The sequence below is a fragment of the Sciurus carolinensis genome, chromosome 8, assembly GCF_902686445.1.
Source record: "Sciurus carolinensis chromosome 8, mSciCar1.2, whole genome shotgun sequence".
In the NCBI taxonomy this organism is placed as follows: Eukaryota; Metazoa; Chordata; class Mammalia; order Rodentia; family Sciuridae; genus Sciurus; species Sciurus carolinensis.
This window is the reverse complement of record NC_062220.1, coordinates 62,436,031-62,457,894: the sequence shown is the minus strand read 5'-3', so window position 1 is coordinate 62,457,894 and position 21,864 is coordinate 62,436,031. Positions and strand designations below refer to the sequence as shown.

The 21,864-nt window shown below is 37.1% G+C and overlaps 1 protein-coding gene across 9 annotated transcripts in view; it reads right to left on the bottom strand.

The window, feature by feature from the left end:
* The window catches only part of Magi2 (membrane associated guanylate kinase, WW and PDZ domain containing 2), a 1,289,418-nt gene that overhangs the window by 686,554 nt on the left and 581,000 nt on the right, over positions 1-21,864 (bottom strand). The window contains exon 1 of one of the 9 annotated variants that reach the window (XM_047561716.1): positions 5,127-5,395. The exons of the other annotated variants lie outside the window; for them this stretch is intronic. The gene's annotated coding sequence lies outside the window, so the exon portion shown is untranslated. Of the gene's footprint in view, positions 1-5,126; positions 5,396-21,864 lie in introns of those variants that run through there. 9 annotated transcript variants of the gene reach the window in all.

The following is a 21,864-nucleotide window of genomic DNA, read 5'->3' as shown; positions in this document are numbered from 1 at the left end:
TAACTAGGGAGGCTAATGCAGGAGTATCACTTTTACCTGGGAGTTCAAAGCGAAGCTGAGCAACATAGTGACACCCTGACACAACAGGAAAAAAGAAAAAGAATCCATCAACACTCAGCAAGCAGTTCCTTAGCTTGGCATTTGAGCTTCTCTAGTCTTTTGAGTTAAAGAACCCAGAGGGCTCATTTTCTGTTATAGACCAGACAGATAAGACTCGAATTCCATTGTTTTTCCTGTTGGGCCAGGTGTGTGCCTTTGTGAGCAGTGCTTTCTAAGACCCTTAACACCAACAAAACTTAGAGGAACTTGCAAAGTTTCTTGGAATATGTTTCTGGGTGAAGAAAGTTACAGAAACTTCATGCTGAGAGGACCTTAAAAACACCTGAACTGTTTTTAGGTCTGGTCTATTTCAGAGAGGATCTTATAGCAGAAGTGATCTCTATTGAAGGTATTATTCGCCTGATCCCCAGCCCCGGGAGAAAAGAAAGGTGAAAAGTAAAGCAGCTGACTCTGGAACCTCATTGAGGTCTTATTAGTCTGGTAACTTCCTGATCCACAACATGCTTCAATTAGTTATTGGTTCAGCTTGCTGCTGCTTCTCCATTGGTCGACCACCTGGGAATGAGCCTCCTATTTCAAATACACTGTATTGTGAGTTTCCTTAAAGACTCCAGTGTTTGAAATGCTTTCCTGATATAAATGTTTTTAATAACTATTCTGATTGTGTTCTTCCACAGGATGAACATTAAATTGCCAAAGACTTTGATCAGGAAATTTTATATCACTATCACACTCTGAATTTGATATATTATTGGAGTGCCTTGGGAGGATAGGTAGGCAATCTACAGGAGAAAAGAGAAGGTGCTGTTTTTGGAAAATATGGTTATGTGACAAAGAACATCCTTGTGAACAGAACTGAGGAGAAAATGAAACACTTTACTGTCGATTTACAAGTCTTAAAATATATGGTATATACTTTAACCTCTGATATCTGTGAATCACTTGTACTGATATGTCACATCATAATAAGATTATTATCTATTTACTTATTTACTTATTTAGTTTTGCAGGACTAGGGATTGAATCTAGGGGATTCTACCACTAAGCTACATTATCAGTTCTTTTTATTTTGAGACAGCGTGTGTCTAAATTGCCTTACACTTTTGATCTTCCTACATCAGCCTCCTGAGTCAGTGGGATTACAAGTTACTGCACCTGGTGGTTCCTATCTTTCTAAAGACACCAACTAATGCAGTCAAAATAGCAATGTACTTTTATTTTTCTATAATTATGCTACAAATCTGTTATCTTCAGAATAAACAGCTGATGTCTTAGATTGCTACAAGCTGCATGACTTAAAGCAAAACTTGAGACATGACAGAGAAGAAATGTACCTTAAATTAAACCTAAAATTGAAGTATTTTAAGCTCGGAACCTTTTATCATGTCTCTGCTTATTTAATGTCATGTTGCCCTTTCATAAAGCTTTTAACAATTGCAAATAGAATTTAGGGTTGTAGAGTTCTAAAAGTGAGCAAAATGGACATCAGACAGCAGGCCATTACTACTTCAGATGTTCTCAGAAAGCAGTTTTCTGTTTAAAAATATTTCAAGAAGAATTAAATTGGAGTAAAATATCTTTATTGGAAACTTCATTGTTTTAGTCCAACTTTTCCTTTCTATGCCACAGGTATCTTATGAATAACTAGTTTTACTCTTAGGAAATTTTCTATTTTCCAAATTCAAAGCTATAAAAAGAACATAGGAGTATGGAAATTTATTTTAACATGTGGGTTTTTCTATTTTTGCCCTCATCATGAACTCATTGAGGGTCTGGGGTGTAGCTCAGTGGGAGAATGCTTGCCTAGCATGTGAAAGGCCCTGGCACTGAAGGAAAAACAAAACAAAACAATTCTGTGGCATCCCAAATGTTACCCAAGCAGCACATAGCCCTCATGTCAAAAAATTGGTTAATCATCCTAGATTTTCTCAGTTCTCCCTGAGAGACTGCTGCTCTGTGAACTGATTCTGTATTTTAGGTATTTTGCTGCTCGCAAAACAAAATAGATTGGTAGAAAGTTTCAAGGATTCATGACTCTTTTGTATATCACATCATCTGGTTTATATACAAGTGCTTCCAAAATAGTTAGTGAACTCTGTCCTTAGTTTTAGAATCACCTGAAATTTTTCTGGATAAAACTATTTTAGGAGTCATTAGCAATATGTAAGAGTGACCATGCTGATCCTCTAGTGAACTTTGAAATCCATGTTTTTATTGTTCCATCTATTGTTTTGTTCATTGTTCTACTATGATTGCGTCAATTTCCCCAAAGCACACCATGTACCATAGTCACATTGTCTACATGTATAAATGCCGCAATCAGATCTACATGTTAAAGTTCCATTTCTGTGGTTTACAGAGGAAAATCTTAAGGCCTCATCTTTATCAAAATTATTCCAAACAAACTCCAAGAAAATCCGTGCTCTAACTACCACTTCATGGAAAGGTAATAAAAATATAAATCCTAGTCATGTGTGGTGGTGCAGTCCTGTAATCCCAGTGACTCAGTAAGCTGATCAGGAAGATCACAAGTTCAAGGCCAACCTCAGCAACTAGGTAAGACGCTGTCTCACACACACACACACACACACACACACACACAAACACACAAAAAAAAAATTAAAAGGGCTGGGGATGTAGTGGTAAAATGCTACTGGATTGAATCCTCAGTACAAGTGTGTGTGTGTGTGTGTGTGTGTGTGTGTGTGTGTGTGTAATTGAGAGAAAGAGAGTGATCCTCTTAAAGAGATACCCTTCAGTAGTGAAAATGGTACAATATCCAAAACACTTAGGAAACTGTTTTCATGATGCTGTTAAAATTTTTGTTCTAAAGTCTAACTTGTCCTAGACAAAGATGACTCCATGTCACTTTGTACAAAGCACTGAGGTTCTTACAAATTTCTATAATTAGGGAATTATACAATTTAAAGAACTATTCCTTCTGTGCAATTTATACACTATTGCACTATTTTGCACCCTCAGGTTACCTTCCCTACTGGATGGTGCCTTGACACTATAGCTCTTGCCTAAAATATAAGGAGCCCAGACCCTACCTCCTGAACCCACTCTATACTCCAGCATTTTAGAATGCTCTATGATAGAGAATGGCTGATTTTGCATACCCACAACAACCCATGCTCTTCACCACTCTCTCAAACACACAGCCCTCTGCTAAAGTGCATCCTGCCTCTGCTGGCTGGAGCTTTCACACACCAAAGCCTAAATAAAGGAGCAGTGTGGCTGCTGTAGCATCTCCACTCCCTGCTCAGTACAGGAATTCCTCAATAAGCACATGTACAGGACAGCAGTACATTTCTTCCCTGCATCCTAACGTTGGACATAGCTTTCTCCTAGCACAATGGATCACAATTCAAAAAAAAAAAAAAAAAAGGGGGGGGGGGGGTGGTGGAATCCAGTAAGACAGAAAATAGCTGCTTTGTTATTATCAGAGCCGAAATGATAGGCAAACTTCCCATGTTTTTACCTGTCACTTACCATGCCAAAAGTCCAAATGTAAAGTGTCACACATGTGTGGGTCTTTTCTTAGAGAAATTGTTTACTAACTCACTTAGAAACAACAAAAAGTGCCTCACATTATGTCCTGACAAATCTAATCTATCCTTTTAAAAATGGAAACCTGTGATTGCCAGAAAGATATTTGCTGCTAGCTTTGCTCTGGGTAGTTTGTATTTGAAGTAAAACCGTCACCACCCACTCCCCATTCAAGCCGAGATTTTAAAAAGCAGGCAAACTGAAAGGAACCACGAGCCAGTCCGGCCCTTTAAGGAAACAGCAATCAGAGCAAATCACAATGCTGGGGAAAGGCTCAACTACTTGAAGACCATCTCCTCAGGACGGGAGGAGAAATATGGAGCCATTTTTCACTAGGTTCACAAGAAAATGTCAGCTCACAGCGGCTCGTGCACTGCCAGAGCGCATCTTAATTTGGTCCAAAGGGACACAGCCAGTCACCCTCACAGCACATTTTCTTAAAGAGTCCATTACAAATCTGATTCCCTCAGCTCTGAGCATCATCTTGATAGAGTCTTTGGCAATTGCATGGCACAGATCTGCATCCTATTCAAAATTAGATGCTTTCCCCAGTTCCTCTTAAAATCATGTGAATTAGACACTTCTGAGTCAAAAAAAGAAAAAGAAGAGGGGGAGGGAGAAAAAAGGCTCCTCTTCCCACTCCTCGCCCTCCTGCAGCTTCTTGACTAATACCTCTGGGCAGTTTACTTCAGAATAGAGCAGATTCTTGACCAGGGCACAATGGCAAATTGGCATAGAAGCCTCCTGCTATCACAGAAAGCATAGGCAATGCTTTCTTTGTAAAAACACAGGAAAATACACACGCTGGAACAAAAGACACTCTTTCCGCACAGCAAGAAACAAGAGAAATTATGTGTTTGATTTACACACATCTGTACCAACTCATAAAAAATGGCTTTGAACCTAATTTAATTGACACATTGTATTCTTTCCCCAAATCAGGTCCCATACAATGATTTTTTTTAAAAAGCTTTGGTTCCAATAGGAGGTAAAACACACTACTGGAAGAATACCTGGGGTGTGCCTTTGTTAATGGGGTGCCATTTCAAACTTATTATATTTGAACTCAATTATGTGGGAAATTAAGATAAAGCAAAAGCAGAGGGTCATCTCCAAATTCTTCTGACATGACAAAAAAATGCCAAGTCAGCAGATATTTGCTGTTTACATTTCACAATACCCTCATCATGGATTTGCAGCCTTGTGGAGCAAAATGCCAACTATTCCCCAAACAGCCACCTGACAATCTAGGGCTGAAACACACATTGTGACTCAGAAGGAGACATCATGACGGCTCTCCACTGGCTGTACTGAACAAAAGCTCCGCAAGCAAAGGAGAGGCATTTGGTACATGAAGTGAGAGTCGAATCAAGTTTAGGTTCACATCTGGTGGAATATGGCACTGCCTTACCCAGGGACTGGGGAGCAGAAGGGTTTGGAAGCTATAAATAGAAAACACACAAATATACACATAGAGATATTGAAGCCAGACCGGGTCGTTTCAGCTTACTAACCTAGAGCTCTGCTCAGAGGAAGCAGGGAAGCCGCGCGTCCTCGCCCACCTTTCCATGGTCCTCAGTCAGCGTCTTCTCAAACCACCTGTACTGATCCAACCCATTCTCAGATAAAACAATGCTCTTGATAGAAGTAGTCTCAGCTGAGCTTTGATGTCTCCAGCACGGGTGTCTAGAATTTTCCTCTTTAAGCCAGACACAGCAACACAAAACTGCCGCTGAGGTCTTTTGTTTTCCCTCCTCTCAAAGATGAAGCATGCAGCACTTCTCTCCCTCTCTCTCTCTCTCTCCCTCTCTGTCTCTCTCTCTCCTCTCTCGCTCGCTCTCTCCCTCCGTTTCCCTTTCCCCAACCCCCACCAGCAACCTCACTCTCCCGTTTAGTCAGGGTCATTTACATCTCTCAGCAGGAGAACCTGTGTTACATACACGCCTGTCTCTCACTTTTGGGTTTCCTCTGGGAAAGGGAGGGGGACGGCTCTAGGTGAAGTCAGGTGACCCCTCCGTTAAAAGCCGGCGAGATGGATGGAGTGTATGAATTTTAATATACACACAGGCACATTTACATTACAAAGCAGTAAGGAAAATCCACTCCTAGAGATTAAGCATTTTTGTTTTTACTTTCATAGTCCCCTTTTAGCAATTAAGAGAAGCTAGTCTAGTATAATGAAATGTAATTAAACTTTTCAGTGTTAATAACAAGGCTGCATCCTTTCAGAATCATCCAACTGAACAATTCTTTTAAACTTGTAAGCCTGTTTCCTTTTCTTTGGGGTGGGGGAGACTGTGTGGTCAAAGAATCGGTTATTTTATTATTTACACACTTTTTAAGTTTGATCTTTTCTCTGACATCCAGTTCACTTATCCTAAAGTTAAGGATTATTATAAAATATAACAGCAATAACAACAAAGGAGAAAAAAAATGGCAAAACACCAGAGCACATAGCATGGATAGAAATCAATAACTTCCTATTGCAGAACTGGATTCAATAACGAGTAACTTTTTGCTCTTAGGCAAATAACTTTCCAACTTCTCTGCTTCAGTGTCTCTTGTCTTCCAACAGAAACTAAATGTAATAAATGTAGCAAATATTCCCCCTTCTCTCCTCCCAGGTGAGAACTCTGGTAGAGAAGGATGCCAAGGTTGCTAGAGCACCTCCCATACAGAAGTAACTGGAAGCGCTGGGGCTAATCTAATGCTTTGTTGAAGACAAGTTTATAGGCCACTGTTCTGGGCCTCTGCCCTATAGAGTAAAATTGTCACTACCAGATTCCCTGCTGCAAAGTGTTTGAAACCCAATGGAGAGCCTACCACTAAATAGGGAAGATATGTAATCTCATAGGAGCACTGCAAAGAAAAATGAGTTAATATCTATGAACTATTTTGAGCACTCAGATAAAAATCATTTATAAAGTTAAATGATAAGTTATTCAAATGAGGATCAGCAAGTATGTTGGGGACAGACATCAGAAGAAGGGTTTTATTTGGTCTTTGGTGCTCTAACTGTGGATCTTAATTTCAAGAACATGATGTTATTGCTGCCTTAACAAAGCAGGAACTTGAGAAAGAGATCACATAGAGCCACATGATTCCTGCCACTGAAGATAACATTGTTGGGGCTCAGAAAACAATACCCCAAAGAAAAAAATACTCTGAAAACTTCAGAGTAAAGTGTCTCTCTGACCTTTCCCTGTCTCCTGATGCCCTTTCTCCACCCATGCCACCCCCAAAGGCAAGTCACAGAAATTGAAATTTCTCTTCCCCATATCTGGTCATAGAAACTAGAACCTCTTTAGTCCAAATCAAACCATAAAGCCTAACTATATCAATCTAATCTCCCCTGCTTTTCTGTGTGGGAGCTGGTCATAAAGATCATTCCCTTTGGCCCAATCATATCTCTACATGAATGCCTATGGGTCTTCAAATCTAATCATAGGCACATATAGGTCACCCCTGGGTCTTTGGTTCTTCAATCTAAAGGCTTCCATGTCATACAAGACTTGGAGTAAATAAATTTTGAGTGCTTTTGTTGATCTTTCTTTTGGTAGAGGGATAACAGCTATGACCCTTTATGATGGGTAGGAAAAGGATCACCCCCTTTCTTCCTCTACAGATATTTTTTTTAAAACTCTTACACAGACAGCCTCTTGCTGTCTGGAGAACCTTGTCAGGGGAGTGCCACATTTGCTGCAGGGTCTGGTCAGTCCAGTTAAATAAACTCCATTCAGCCTAGATAAGAAATGAGAAACAACTATTCACTGCTTTTGCTTGTTTTATGTTTTAAGAACTTTACCTTGTATGGAAAAGATCCTATTTAAGCATTTAAAATAAAGTATATGCTAACTGGCTGCAAATTTAGCTTCAGTTTGTGCTATAAAAATTGGCATCCAAACACTGGACAGTAAAGAAAAAAGTCTTGCTTCAGAAAAGTAAGTCAGCTTAGACAAATTTAGGAAGACCTAAAATTCTGTAGTGTAAAAACATAAAGATTTCAGTTTATATTCTCTTATAACCTAATTAGCTGCTCTTTCCCTTTATTTTTCCTCTCTAGCACTGGGTGTCTTAGTTTTGCATTTACTGAGGCAGGTTTTGTTTTTCCTCTACTTCACCCCCTGACTTTTCTTCTTGTGGTCATAGAGTCACTTTCCTGGAATGTACACAATGTTGCAATGATAGAGAGCAAGGAAGGCATGTGATATTACACTAGATAATATGTGGGCTTTCACCCAAATACTAGTTAATAGCAACTTTCAAGCTCCTTTCAATTCTAACAAAGAGGAATGATGGAATCTAGACTGAATATGTTTTATTATTAAAATCAAAGTTTCTTGATTTAAAGAGCCCTATTAAAGCTCACCAGTGACAAACCAGTTTTTTTAAAAAATGAAAATAAATTAGGAAAAATGTTATAGCAACTAACTCCAGCCAACTTTCTAAAATGTCTCCTATTACTTTTACAGTGCTGACATAGAGTAAAATAAATCTTTACTCTTGTACTCATTTATTCGAATAATGTTCATTGAGCATTTCCTTTGTTTTAGGCACTAATTTACACCCGAAAGGGCACAAGACAAAACAGTCTGGATGCTTTCAAGATACTCCACAACTGCGTACCATTAGCATAAAATAGATAAAGCAGCACATTGTACCAAGTTCAATGGAAAGTCAGAAAAGGGAGAGAAATTCTTCCTAATGGGAGTTGACCCTCAGATTGAGGCTTTATGATGTTTTTCTAGGAAAGAAACAGTCAGTGATAACAGGCAAAGGAACATTAAGAACAGAATCTTGTGCAGTATGGTCTGGCTGGGCTACAGAGTACTTGATGGTCTGAAAGGTAGATTCAAACAGGCTGTGAAAGATCTTGACTGCTCTGTCCAAATTATGTGCACTTTATATAAACTGCAATGGCAAGTTATTAAGGTTCTTCGGATAGTAAATTATATGTTTCACAAATATTATTTTGGATTAGCTTGCAGTTTTTGAACTTTCCCAATAAGAATTACCCCAAGTGACAGTAAACATGTAAGAGTATATACCAAATTAGAGAAATCCAGGGATATCAGTTTCTTGGGGAAATGTCTATTTTTAACAAGTGTCCTAAGCAATTTATCATCAGGAAATTTCTGGAAATGCTGGTGTGGTGGTGGTTCTTGACCATGGATGAATATTAGAATCACCTATGGACTTTTTTAACCAATTGAATGTAAGTACATCTCTACACTAATTTAATCAGAATATCTTGAGATAGAACCAGGAATAGTTTAATTTTCTAAGGTAGTTCCAACGTAGCTTAGGTTAAGAATCACTGGTTTGGAAAGGAGTGAGGTAGAAAGAAGACCATTTAGAAGCTGTTTTGAGGTTATTTAGTTGAAACAACAGAATCCAGCTAGCCCAAGAAAAGATACCTAATGTGGTATCACAAACATAGGAAAAGTAGTACCACCACACCCAACCTCACAGGAACTGGGCTCACAGACCATTAAGATCCAAGAATTCCCTTCTCTATTTCTCAGGGCTGCATATCCTTTTCTTGATTCTTTCTGTCTGCTGTTCTTAACCAGCTTCATTTTCTTGCATGCTTTCGAATATGGCATCATTGGAAAAAACAGGGTCTGCCCCTGGAGATCCTGTACTCACTAAATAGGAAGTTTCAGTTTTTATGTTCTCTCTGGTCAATCCTTGAGTCCTTTGGCAAAGACTGGATTAGTTGGGCTGGTGTCCTTAGGTGGCTGTTCATCCTATCAGTTACAGCTGGAATCATCATATGGCCACATTCACTTTGTAAGGGTTCCAGGAAAAGATTTTCTGAGAAGGCCTCAGACAGGCAGACACACCTAAGTGTGTTGCACACCGAAATAATAATTCAAGCAAGAAATACTTAAGAAGGTTAGAGTAAGCTGGTTTGGAAGATGAAAGACTCAGTGTCTCAGATGCTTTTCAGAGGTCAAACTCACAGAACTTAGAGACTAAGTGAATATGAAGGAATGGAAAAGAAAGAACAACAGCTGAGAAATAAACACGTCTTCTACTGCAAATGCCACATTGTAGTATAGGTACCACTAAGAGATTATCCATCTGACTAGTCAGTGAAGGATATATACCTTATATTGAGTGGTACACTTAAGAATTACATAGAAGCCTAAAGGTGAAAAGAAATCCAAAAATCAAAGCAAATTAGACACAGGAGGAGAGTTACAGAGTTACATAATGCAGGATCACTTAGTAAGCCAAATGGAGACTTCTGCTTTTCACACTTAGGTTAGAGATTTTTACACAAAAGTAGAGAACACATACCAGATTGAAATATGATGAATGTGCTATTTTGCACCATGAAATATTAAATTATATACACTACTCTCTGCCATCTCATTCTTACATGAAACCTTTTGTCAGGCTGAACCTGTCTACTCTGTCTGCCCACCCCACAGTCCTTCTCTCAGGTGCACCTTTGATTCCCTTTCTGAAATGGCCTCCCTGCTTTCTTTCTTCATCTGCATTTTATCTGTCTTTCAAGGACTCCCTGCTAACACTGTGCACATGAATCCACCCTACTCTTTTAGAATTTACACTTAAGGCACATCGCTATTACAACAGCAGCAGCAGGAGTGATAATATTAATAAAAGGCTCTCATATTAGTGCTAAGCAATTTAACTTTTTTAATTCTCACAGTAACTCTGTGAGGTACTATTATCACTATTTAACTACTGAGGAAAGTGAAGTCTAAAGAAACTAAATAATTTACCAAAGGTCAGGAAACTAGTAAATAGTAGTTTCTTGATCAAGACCCAAGGTAGTCTGTGCTATATGATTAACATCATACCTCCTTCCTTAATCATCGGGAACCTCAAATTTAGTAATTATTGAACCAGTAGATAATGTTGTTACCATTCTACTTTATACTCTATTACATGCCCACTAAAGGTTCAATTTCAAAAGCTGGACTCTGACTCTAAGTTTAGAGTCATACTTCGTCATTTTTTGAGCTGTGTAACCAATGGCAAGGCATCTCTCTCTGTGCCTCAGTTTCCAGACCTATCTTACAGTTTCACCATGATGCTCAAAGGAGAATTCATGTTTAGCATGCAGTACAATGCTAGGATCTATTAGATGCTCAATAATTTACTTATTTTACCATTACTGTTGTTGTTAAGTCAGAAACAAAATTTCTGTGAATATGAGATTTTCATCTCAGCCAGAGACATTTAGGGTGAAAAGCACCTTTTTAAATGTAGTTTATGTAGGTTTTAGTCATCCTAATCTATAGAGCTATTCTATTGATCAAATTAGGAAGCTTCATGAACTACTATTCTATTAGTTATGAACTACACATATTGATTCATTATTAGACCTGTAGTGTATATGGTCTTTTGACATACAGCAAAAATTGCATAATTTCCAAAAGACTAGCACTTGCATTTTAGCAATAAGTTAAATATTAATTCTTCTTGAAAATAATTATACCTGTATTAACTATGAAATATAGCCTTTTTTCTACTTAAATATTTCCAATATTTCCATGGAACATCTTCTTACAGTCTGAGATATGTTTACAAGCAAACAAAATTTCTTAAGGGTATATTTAGTATAAATATGATTATTTAGTATAAATGTGTTATATTTATATGGACTAAAAAGCAAATTCATTATGTATCTTATCTGACAATGGGAAAATAATTTTTGCACAAGGATAATAATTATCATATTTTGTAATATAGACAAAATCAAGAAAATTATCTTCTCTTTTTAATACAATAAATTATTGATCCTGAGGGGTAAAGATCCTACTGTTGGTGTTTTGGGTTACCGTGCACTAAATGATGTCTGTGGTACATTGTTGACCACTGGGTATGTGCATAGGTTACTTTTGGGTTGGCAGAGCTAGTGTTTACAGAGCCCAAGTCTGTAGAAACTTTTCCTGTCTCAGAGGCTACATGACAATTTTCATCAGAAACAACTTACTTCTTTTAGACTTTATGTCAAACTAATGCATTTTCAGTCACTGTCAAAAGTATGCTGCTCTACTTGAAGATAGTTATATGTATGTGCATGCATACATAATTATCATGGGGAATGGTTTGATTATCCCATTCTAAGAGAAGAAAAGCAAAAAGCAGAAAATTCGTGCTTTGGGTTTTTCTTTAGTTTTGACTAACCAGTCATAGCAGGTGCTTTAAGAAAAGCCTTTAAATATATTTGAGTTCCAAAGACACAGGACTGTAGCAACCCTTACTTCACCATCTCCTCGTTGTGAGGCACTAGATAAATAACTCATCTGAAACAGAGTGATACTATCTCTTGCAGAGAGTTTTCAGGTATTAACTGAAACAATGCATGTGAAGTGTTCAGTATGGTACCTGGCACACCATCACCAACACCACCATAATGACCAGCATCACCTTCACCATTGTTATCATCACCATTGCCATCACCATCACCCTCATCACCACCATCGTCACAGTCACTACTGTCACACACCAGTCACCATCACTCCCATTACCAGCATCATTATCTTCACCCCCACTATCACCATCACCCTTATCAACCTCCTCATAGCTAACACTTGGCTTGTACCAGACACTGCTCTAAATAATATACAATAAATGCTAGCTTCCATCATAATTTTATATATTTTATTTTGCTGACTTTTGGCTCATGAAATTGCATATTCCAAGCCAATTATCTTGATATAAAACACACTATCATGTTCTAATGGGCCCTAGTCAAATTAAAAACTTACACACAAATACCTTTTCAGTACATAAAGTAAAAAAAAAAACATAAAATGCTTCCTTCTTCATTAGTCTTTCCTTCCCCCAAACAAACCTCAGGATCAGACCTTGAACATGGAATTTCCTCCCCAAATTATTTCCCCCCCTGAAATTAATTCATTGTGTATTAACAATCCATAAGAGAATAAGACCATGCACATGGAAGGTCTTCCTTAGATGGTTTCTAAGTCCTCTGAAGGCAATGTATCATGCATTAAAAATCCACGTGGGGAAATGCTTCATGACTGATAAAACTAAAGCACAAGGCAAAGTGCTTCCTGTACTGAGTGGGCATAACTAAATTCCATTGTTGACAGCTGTCCTTTATGGATTTGCATTTCTGATCTCATAATGAGTCATCCCAGTTCTGATTTCTGACAACCAGGCTGAATTGTGATCTTTTATTTTTTCCAGAGGCCTGTGCATGTCCACACTCCTGAGCTACGGTACCTTGTGAACATAAGTGGTGCAAATATGGGGTCTCCTGCTTTCGGAGACAAACTTTGCCAGAGCTCAGCCTAGACAAAATTTTGAAGTGACTGTAGTATGTCACTTCTACCTTCCATCTTCTTTTTCTTTGCACTTTAATCCATTTGGTTAGGACTTGCAGAGTTCTTCCTGTTGTGGACTTATCTCATAATGAACCCAATATTCAACAGGATACATTATGCAAATTACTGTGTGATACCTAAAGTAGGCACATCTTTGTCTTATTGACTTTGGGTAATTTGAATAATCTCTTAAAATGAAAACTTTCCTTAGAAGTAGAAACTAAAGCCTGGCCCAGAGGCACATGCCTGTAATCCCAGCTATTGGGAGGTTGAGACAGGAGGATCATAAGTTTGAGACCAGCTTCAGCAACTTAGCAAGACCCTCAATATAAAAAATAAAAAGGGCTAGATATATAGCTCAGTGGTAAAGCAACCCTGGGTTCAATTCCCAGTACCAATAATAACGGTAATAATAATAATGATAATAGTAAATGTAGAAACTAAAAATAATTTCTATTTATCTCCTCAAATGTGTCTATTTAAAGGGACTGAATGAACTGGGCATATTTCTCATAAATTTCTATTTCTAATCAGAATAAGGAAAATGAATGAATAGAATGGAAGCTATACACACTTACTGGATCAATCTAGCATTGGGGAAAGAAGCAAGAGAAAGACACATTAGTTTTGAATTGTAACTCCACCACAGACAGAATGTGTGTCTCTGGGCAAAGTAGCTTAATCCTCCTAAACCTTAAGTTCTTCATCTGCAAAATGTAGAATATGATATTATTAAACTATTTGGTGTATTATGAAAAATAAATGTAATCATGGAGTTGATAGTGCAGAACCTGGCACGTAACAGTCTCTCAGGAAATAGGACTTCCATTTGTCTTTCCTAAGGAGTCATTCACCCACTGAACAGATGTTTCTCCAGGCTTGATCATCTTCCCTGGGTCACCTGATCTGCTCACATATCCTTAGTTAACCTGACATCTGCATGAACATCTTTCAGCATAAGAATCCCACTCTTCAAGTAAGATATGTTCTTGGAGAGAATTACTTTAGTCAGGGAATATACATTCCCTGAGAAAGCAGCAAATTTCAAAAAGTCAAAATCAAATTTAATTGGACTGAGAGAGGAAGAAGGGAAAGATAAAGAGAGAGGATAGAAAAGAGGGAAGAGGGAGAAGGAATAGTTTCCTGTTCTACTTAGAGGTCAAGGAGGTACCATGGGAGAGTGGAGGGAGTTCTGATCCAACTCTGCTAAGATTCAGGAGACCTGGTCTTGTTTAACTCACTTATTATCAATGCCTCCTCTATACAATAAAGACACTGAACTTTATCAAGATTTCATGCAGCTCAAAGATTTCAGTTGCCTGAAATTTAGAAGTGAAACCTCTCTTGAGGACCTTTCAATACCAATCCCCATCAGTCCATGATACCAGCAAGGGTGAACTCACATCGAATCAACCTGGGTCTGTGTTGGCTGTGACTGGGTGATATAACTACATCATCCCGTTTAATCTCCATGGTGGCACTACCCATTCATTTTAGAAAGAGAGAACCCTTGGCTCTGAGAGCTTTAGAGACTTTTCCAAGGTCCAAAAAAAAAAAAAAAAAAAAAAAAAAAAAAAACCGAAGGGGCATGACTAATAATACCTTTGAATACAAAGCCCCAGGTACTTTTTCCTGTACCATGCTGCCACCCTCTGGGACAGAAATTTGGAACAAAGCTATTAAGAAATCAAACCTTAATTAAATGACTCTGTAATGATATTTTAGATAAATGTGAACAATCCTGCAACAGTCATGAAAACTTGAGGAAAAAAACCCAAATTGCCTGTTATGGCAGTGGAGCGCTGCTTCATGCTTGACAACTGGCTCTAAAAAACAAATAAGTAAGCAAACTGACTTGTAGCATTTGTTGATTTTTGTTGAATAAATATGCCCACCTGACTGATTTCAAGCTATCAAGGTAAAGTCACTGAACAGAATTGTGAAGAGATATGTACAAATGACTCAGGCCATGACAAGCCACGTCCAGCCCACCACTCTGTGTGTGTGTGTGTGTGTGTGTGTGTGTGTGTGTTGTGTGCGTAGGTTTCTTAGTACCTGGATTTGTCTGTTTTCTTCAGAAAATAAAAAAGTAAACTATTAGTTCAATTATTTTTCAAGTCAATATTTATGAGTGTCAAGTGTTTCAATTATGCCCTAATCTTTTTTTGCAAATTATGAGTCTACCTGTTTAAATTTCAAAATATAACTGTCAATAATCCCAGCACATAAAACAAAACCCTGACTCCAACTTCCAATCTTGACCTCATATTCTTCCATACACTGGATGGTTCCTATGTCACTTCTGAATGAATATTTTTTAGGATTTCGTATGAGATGAGTGAAGTTTTCAAGCCACCCAAGGCAGAGTTCTTCCAATAAACCAGCAGGTGACAATTGTAGTATTTGTCAGTTCTGTCTCAGCAAAGGGTCAGGAGGGAAATCTGTACAGAAAAGGAAAACAAAATTATCTAATGGCCCTGCATTCCTCAGCTTCTTCAAGTGCCATAACTGCTTGAATTCCTCTAGAATAAAAGTAAGGTGACTGACAAGACTGTACAGAGATTGCATGCATAATTTACATGACTTGCACCTTGAGCAAGCAGTGGCATTGTCATTTGTGTAGACTTGACTCACAAATGATATTCAGATGAATTGTTTGGGAAATGATTTCTGATTACGGAGGCAATTTATTTCATCTTACTCATTTCCTGTGATTGTGAGGTACAGAAGTAAGAATGCAGGAGAGGGTTAAACAGAAGAGTTCACTATACAAGAAAATTTGCACAAATGCTTGAATTATTGCCCACATAAATGTGCAGAAATTTCTTCCCATCTAAATAAAGGAAAAAAGAGAAAAGATGCTTGAAGTGTCACTGCTATTTAGAGAAGAAATGGGATCTGAATTGAGGAATAACTTCCCTTTCAAAAATTATGATAAAGTGGAAAGAAAAAACTCTGAATATTCAATTATTACTTACAGCACAATATCCTTAAATCTGAGAGGGATCATTGCATAGTAAAAATTACATTAGGAATTTAAAATAAGAAATACTGCTTTTAAAATAGAAGAAATGATTTTTTAGGACTAAATTAGAGTGAGAATGTTAACATTATAATCCTATTAGTTTAGCAGGCAGCAAAACAGACCACTGAAATCAGAAATTACAGACACTGAAGAATTTTCACTTTGAAATCTTTATGAACACAATGTAAATATCCTTCTTCAATTGTCATTTTTTTTGTTTTTACTAATAAAATTTAAGTTGCATTAACTCCTTGAAGTTTCTTGTTAAGAGAAAACTCTTTTTTATAAGAGTTGCATAAACTAGGCATGGTAGCTATAATCCCAGTGGCTCAGGAAGTTGAGATAAGAGGATCCAAGTGCAAAGATAGCCTCAGCAATTTAGGGAGGCCCTGTCCCTCAATGAAATATAAAAAGGGCTGGGGATGTGGCTCAGTGGTTGAGCACCCCTGGGTTCAATCACTGGTACCAAAAAAAAAAAAAAAAAAAAAAAAAAGTTGTCTAAAATTTAGTGTTTTAGATTTAGGGAACTTCATAAATGATATCAAAGTAAAATTAAAATAAAAATATGATTCAGATTTTTCAAAGGCTTAGAAGGTCTCTAAATTGTAGACTGTCAACTTAAGAGTTCATATCTAATAATGTTAAAAAAATAGCACAAAAGTGAGTCATAGATTAGCTTCCTCCAACTCAGCAGAATATTCACAGTTGGATGATAAATTGAAAGAGGACAGTTGGGAATGGAGGCTAGAAGAGGAAGGAATCATTACAAAGCTCTTAGGTAGTCAATAGGGTTTGGCACACAGGCAGGCTGCAAGGTTCTGTGTAAGGACTCTTGAAGGAAATCAGTTTCCAGCTAGGTCTAATGGGTGTCCTTCCCATTCTTCCTTGTTCCAACCCTACATCAACTACTTCAGGATTCCTACAGTCAGAAAGAGATGGGTTAGTCCTTTGATGAAGAGGTGAGAAGAAGAAAGGAGTTTGCAAATATTTTGAGTTTATGGACCTTGATAGAAATAGAGAGATACTGAGGTCAAGTCTGGGAAGGTAGATTAAGGGATTAGCCCGGTCTTTAATTGAGTGAAGTGTAGGAATGGGTGACATCGGACAAGAAGGGACAGTAAGAAGGAAGAAGCACAAGTATTTGAGGGGTAAAAAAAAGAAAAAAAAAAAAAAAAAGGATTTGGGGTCATTAAATGACATTGAAAAAACTATCAGGTTTAAAAAAAAAAAAAAAAAAAGTAGGAAATGGTGACCAAGAGTGCCACACCAGACTGCCCGTGTGAATGGAGCAGATGTGGCTGGGGAAGGCTGATGGAGGTGGCACTGAAGGGCTTGTGCAGACTTTGAAAGTACTAAGCAGGTCACTGATGTGGGACTGGAGGGAACAAAAGTAGAAGCACATATATACCAGAGGTTTCCAAGTCTGATTCTTTCTCAGAACCCTCTTGGGAACCTTAAAAATACATATTCTTAGACTCTATTCCTTGAAATCCTGATTTGGCAAATGAGATTCCTTATGCGTTTCTTGAATTTTGACAATACTTTAACATGATTCTTATTATATTAAATTTTCTGTTTTTATCCCAATTGTCCGACTAGTCTTGAAGTGTCTTGAAAGTAATACCTTTGTTCCTAATGCTTCTAAATGTTCCACTGCATCTAACAAAGGGCCAGAGATAAATATTAGGTGCTCACTAATACCTGAGGTTAATTAGTCTTCTCAATACTGCCCGTCAAGATAAATCATCATGGTGATCAATTTTCATGAGTGTAGAGTCTTAGACGCATAATTGAATAAAGCTTTGGATGTCTTTTTTAGGGGTCAGGGTACTGGTGAATGAATCCAATGAAGAAGGCAGTATCTTAATGACCAAACAGCCTTTAATGCTAAAATGAATTCTAAGGGGTGTCCTGAAATGACAGTAGCAGAAAAAGGAGTGTTTCCCAGAATGATTCTTGACATAAAGCCATGTCAGATTAGTTTAAGGAAGATGTTGACTTGGAGATGGTTAAATGTGTCACTGAAAGTGTATGTGTATTCACTTGATGAGAAAGAGCATAATTATAGCAGTCCCTTGGTAGCCTGTTCACTTTACAGTGTTATTTTGAAATCAGTTAAGTTTTTTAATTGGTTACCAGTGTTTTTGGAAGGAACTTCCACTGTATAGGCGCTAGAGCTTTGCCCCCTATGGATTTTCTCCATTGGAATTCAATAAAGTGTAATTGAATTACAATGGGTGAATCCACAAGGTGTCAATTGCCAGTTCTCAGCTAAGAAACTCTCATTTCCCCAAGCAACCACACCTCCCAGTGCTGAGTCCCTGGCCCAGGTTTTCAGAGAGCAGCTCTGTGTGGAAACACCTGTGCCCATTGTTAAATAACAAAATAACTACTGTAGTGGAATAATTTTAGGAATTGAAGAAAAACTCACCATATTTCTATTCTAGCACACAGGATGTGGCCTACTTCTTTAAAATGTCAAGCACAGAGACACAGATTTTATTTAAAGAACATAGAAACACCCGCTCTCTTCTTCGATTGAGTCTAGTATATAGTCTTTTTCCATCAGAGAAAAAATGTCCATTTTTTGAATGGTGATGCTAACAGCATTGTGAGACAGACATAATTACTCTATGTACATGTATGATTACACGAATGGTATGAATCTACATCGTATACAACCAGGGAAATGAAATGATGTACTCCATTTATGTACAATGAATCAAAATGCAGTCTGTAAAAATAAAATAAATAAATAAATAATTTTTAAAAAGTATCAAGGAGTTTTCGAAGCATTATCTCATTTGATCACTGTATCCATCCAATTAGCTAAATAAAACAGTAAAATGCTTTTTTTCTGTATTTTTCTTACATTAAATAATGTAATAGCTAACTACTTTTTGCATTATTCTATAACCAAGAGCTTTTTTCATTTATATATGTTGTTATTAAAAATATTTATAACCCTCTACTCACTCATATCATATTTATTGATGTAAAATGTGCAGAAAAACATAAAATAACCAAGATAATAACAAAATTATCACCATAGAGCTTTGTTTTAATTTTGAAGTTACCATTTAACTTTAGAAAATAGAAACAAAATGAAACTAAGTATGTTTAAATGAGATAAAAATGTACAGATGAGGAAAGCTTTTAATTTTGTTCTGCTCCAAGTCAGTTTGTTTAAAAACCAATTAGGTTTATGTAAGTCTGAATTTGCAAACAAAATGGAGATTGAATCATTTCATTTTAGAAACTATTTTTGCTTTTTACAGGTCAATAGTACAAAGTTGTATAAGTGTCCTATTTTAATTTTTACAAATTTGGAAAATCATTGATTTGAAAAACTGTTAAAGCTTTGCAAAATGAATTGTCTACTTTGCCATCATGTAAAAAATACTGCCTCTGATACCTCTTACTTTTCTGCTTAGGGTATATGTGTAACTAGTTTCCTTTCTTTCTGTCTTTTTTTTTTTTTTTTTTTTTGTACTCTGTTATTTGTTTTCTTTTTTGGGACTTAAAAGTATGTCATTTACTCCCATAATTGTTCCCCTCCTGGCCATATTTTTACTTCTTTCTTTGGAGAGAGACATACTACTTATTTCTCTTCTTTCCTGTTCTGTAGGTGAGTCATTTAGCTTATTGGAGCTAAGTGTTCCTATGTATAAAGCAAAAAAGTGGACAAGATAGTCTTTATGATGTCTTCCAATTTAAAACCTTTATGCAGTTTCAGAGAAAACACAATGTGATATGACGTCAAAAGATGAGGATAAGGAGAGTCATCTTTTCCACTTTGCAAATTATGCCTGGATACTTCCCTGGTGAGATTTCATACCCCAGACAACATGTGGAGTATGTGAGACAGAGAGAGATGGAGGAATGAAGGAGAGAGACAGGGAGGCTGGCCGGGAGAGAAACTGCAGTGTTCTACTGTTTAACCTGACTATCCTTTCTGACTGTTCACCTAATTTTCATTCCATCTCAGCTTTCATTCCTCACCTTTTTGCTCTGATATACTACACTTCATAGTTCTCTTTCTCGCTTTATTGTTTTTAGCACTTATCAGTATCTAACGTAGTACTTATTATTACGTGTTTCAATTATTTGTTCGTTTTTGTTGTGTATCACCCCACTAGAATGTTCACTTATTAAGGCAGGGATTTGAATCAGTTTTACTCTCTTCTGTATCTTCAGGCCCAGAAACAGTGTTTGGCTGTCTAATTGGTAGGATGGACACCATGAATGTTCCTTGAGGAGTAAGTAGGACTCTGGACAAGAGGAGGACTCTCGACGTGGAATGAACACTAGAGGGGTTATAATTTGGTCCAGAGTGAATAAACCATGTGGGAATAAAGACCTGCTTTGGGGAGAATATCATTCAGTGTTTCAGGTTACAAAGGAGCAACTGGAGTCAGAGACAAAGGTCAGAAGGACAGTTAGTTGAAGAGCACAGGGCTAGAACCCTAGTCCTCAAAACTTTGCATTTCAGTACTCTTCCTGAAGATTCTAAATATTTAATTTTCTAGTTGAGCCAGAATAAAAGCCAGGCAAGAAAGAAAACATATTAATGGTACAACCATTTTTTTATATTGAAAATATAAATTGAAAATTTTATATTGAAAAATAATTTCTCCTCTGTTGATGTCTGCCGGTAACCTTACCCACTGCAGATTCCCAACTTCTCATCTTTTGATATGAGGACAATTAAAATGTACTTTTGTGTTTCTCATGTTCATTCAACATTTCTCTGCACTCTCCATTTCCTCATTTGAAATATGGGTACCTATTTTTGCCCATCAAAATAAAATAAAGTAAAAAAAAAAAAGCACTGAGTATGATTTTAGAGTAGAGTTTAGTTCAATGTAGATGACTCAGAGGTGTAATCCACTTCAGCTTTCTCTAGTTTAGAATCAAACTAGGAAGGTACAACACTTCACCCTTTTATATCAGGGATTCATTTTTCCTTTGGGGAACACTTCCCACTTAATAACTCCATATAAGTCCTGTTTACTTGTGTTGCAATATCATTCCTTGAAGTATCTTTGTATGGTATTGCTCCGCCGATTAAAGTCCTTCCTAAAAGTCGACATAAAATCCAACTTTTTCCTTCCTGAAGGTTTTGTGAGGTGTGGCCTCTCTGCCTCTGTAGACCTGTGTAAGTGAGGTCCTTTATTCTCTTGGGTCAGTGTACAGGTCTCACTGGCCTTACCTCCATTTCTTCTGGAATCCAATCTGAGGTAGAATCCCTTATATTCTTAATTTCAGTCCTTTCTTGGTTTCCTTACTAAAATTAATAAACAGTTTTTGTTACATATATTTTGCATGCTTATTTTTTTTTCTTTAAAAAAACTACTATTGTAAATTACTGAAGGACAAACATCTCCTATTTCTCTGACATTCTCTCCCTTAAAACTTAGGTAGAATAAAACATAAAGATAAAATGACTACGAGGAACATTCATGCATTTGAAATACCCAAGTCTCACAAACAGATCTTTGATTTATTCTTTGTTCATCTTAGAGAAAACAACTTAAGAAATCTTTCAATTTTGGTTAATAGCAGAATCCATTAAATTTGACTTCAATTATCTAAATAGCCAATAATTTCCTCTTACTGATAAATGCTTTCTCAGCAAAGATTTAAAAATCCATGGAAGATGAATGATATTGACTGCCATCATGACTTCTTTACCCTTCAAACATTTTGCATATTCTACCAGAACTAAATAGTAACTCTTTCTAGTTAGCACATTAAATCCCCCTATGGTTCCTTATACTATCAAAGATTGAGTGTGGTAGTCATCTGCAGAATATCTTTTTCCTGTTTTGCAGTACCAGGAATTGAACTCAGGGCTTTATGCATGGTAGACAAATCCTCTACCACTGAGCGACA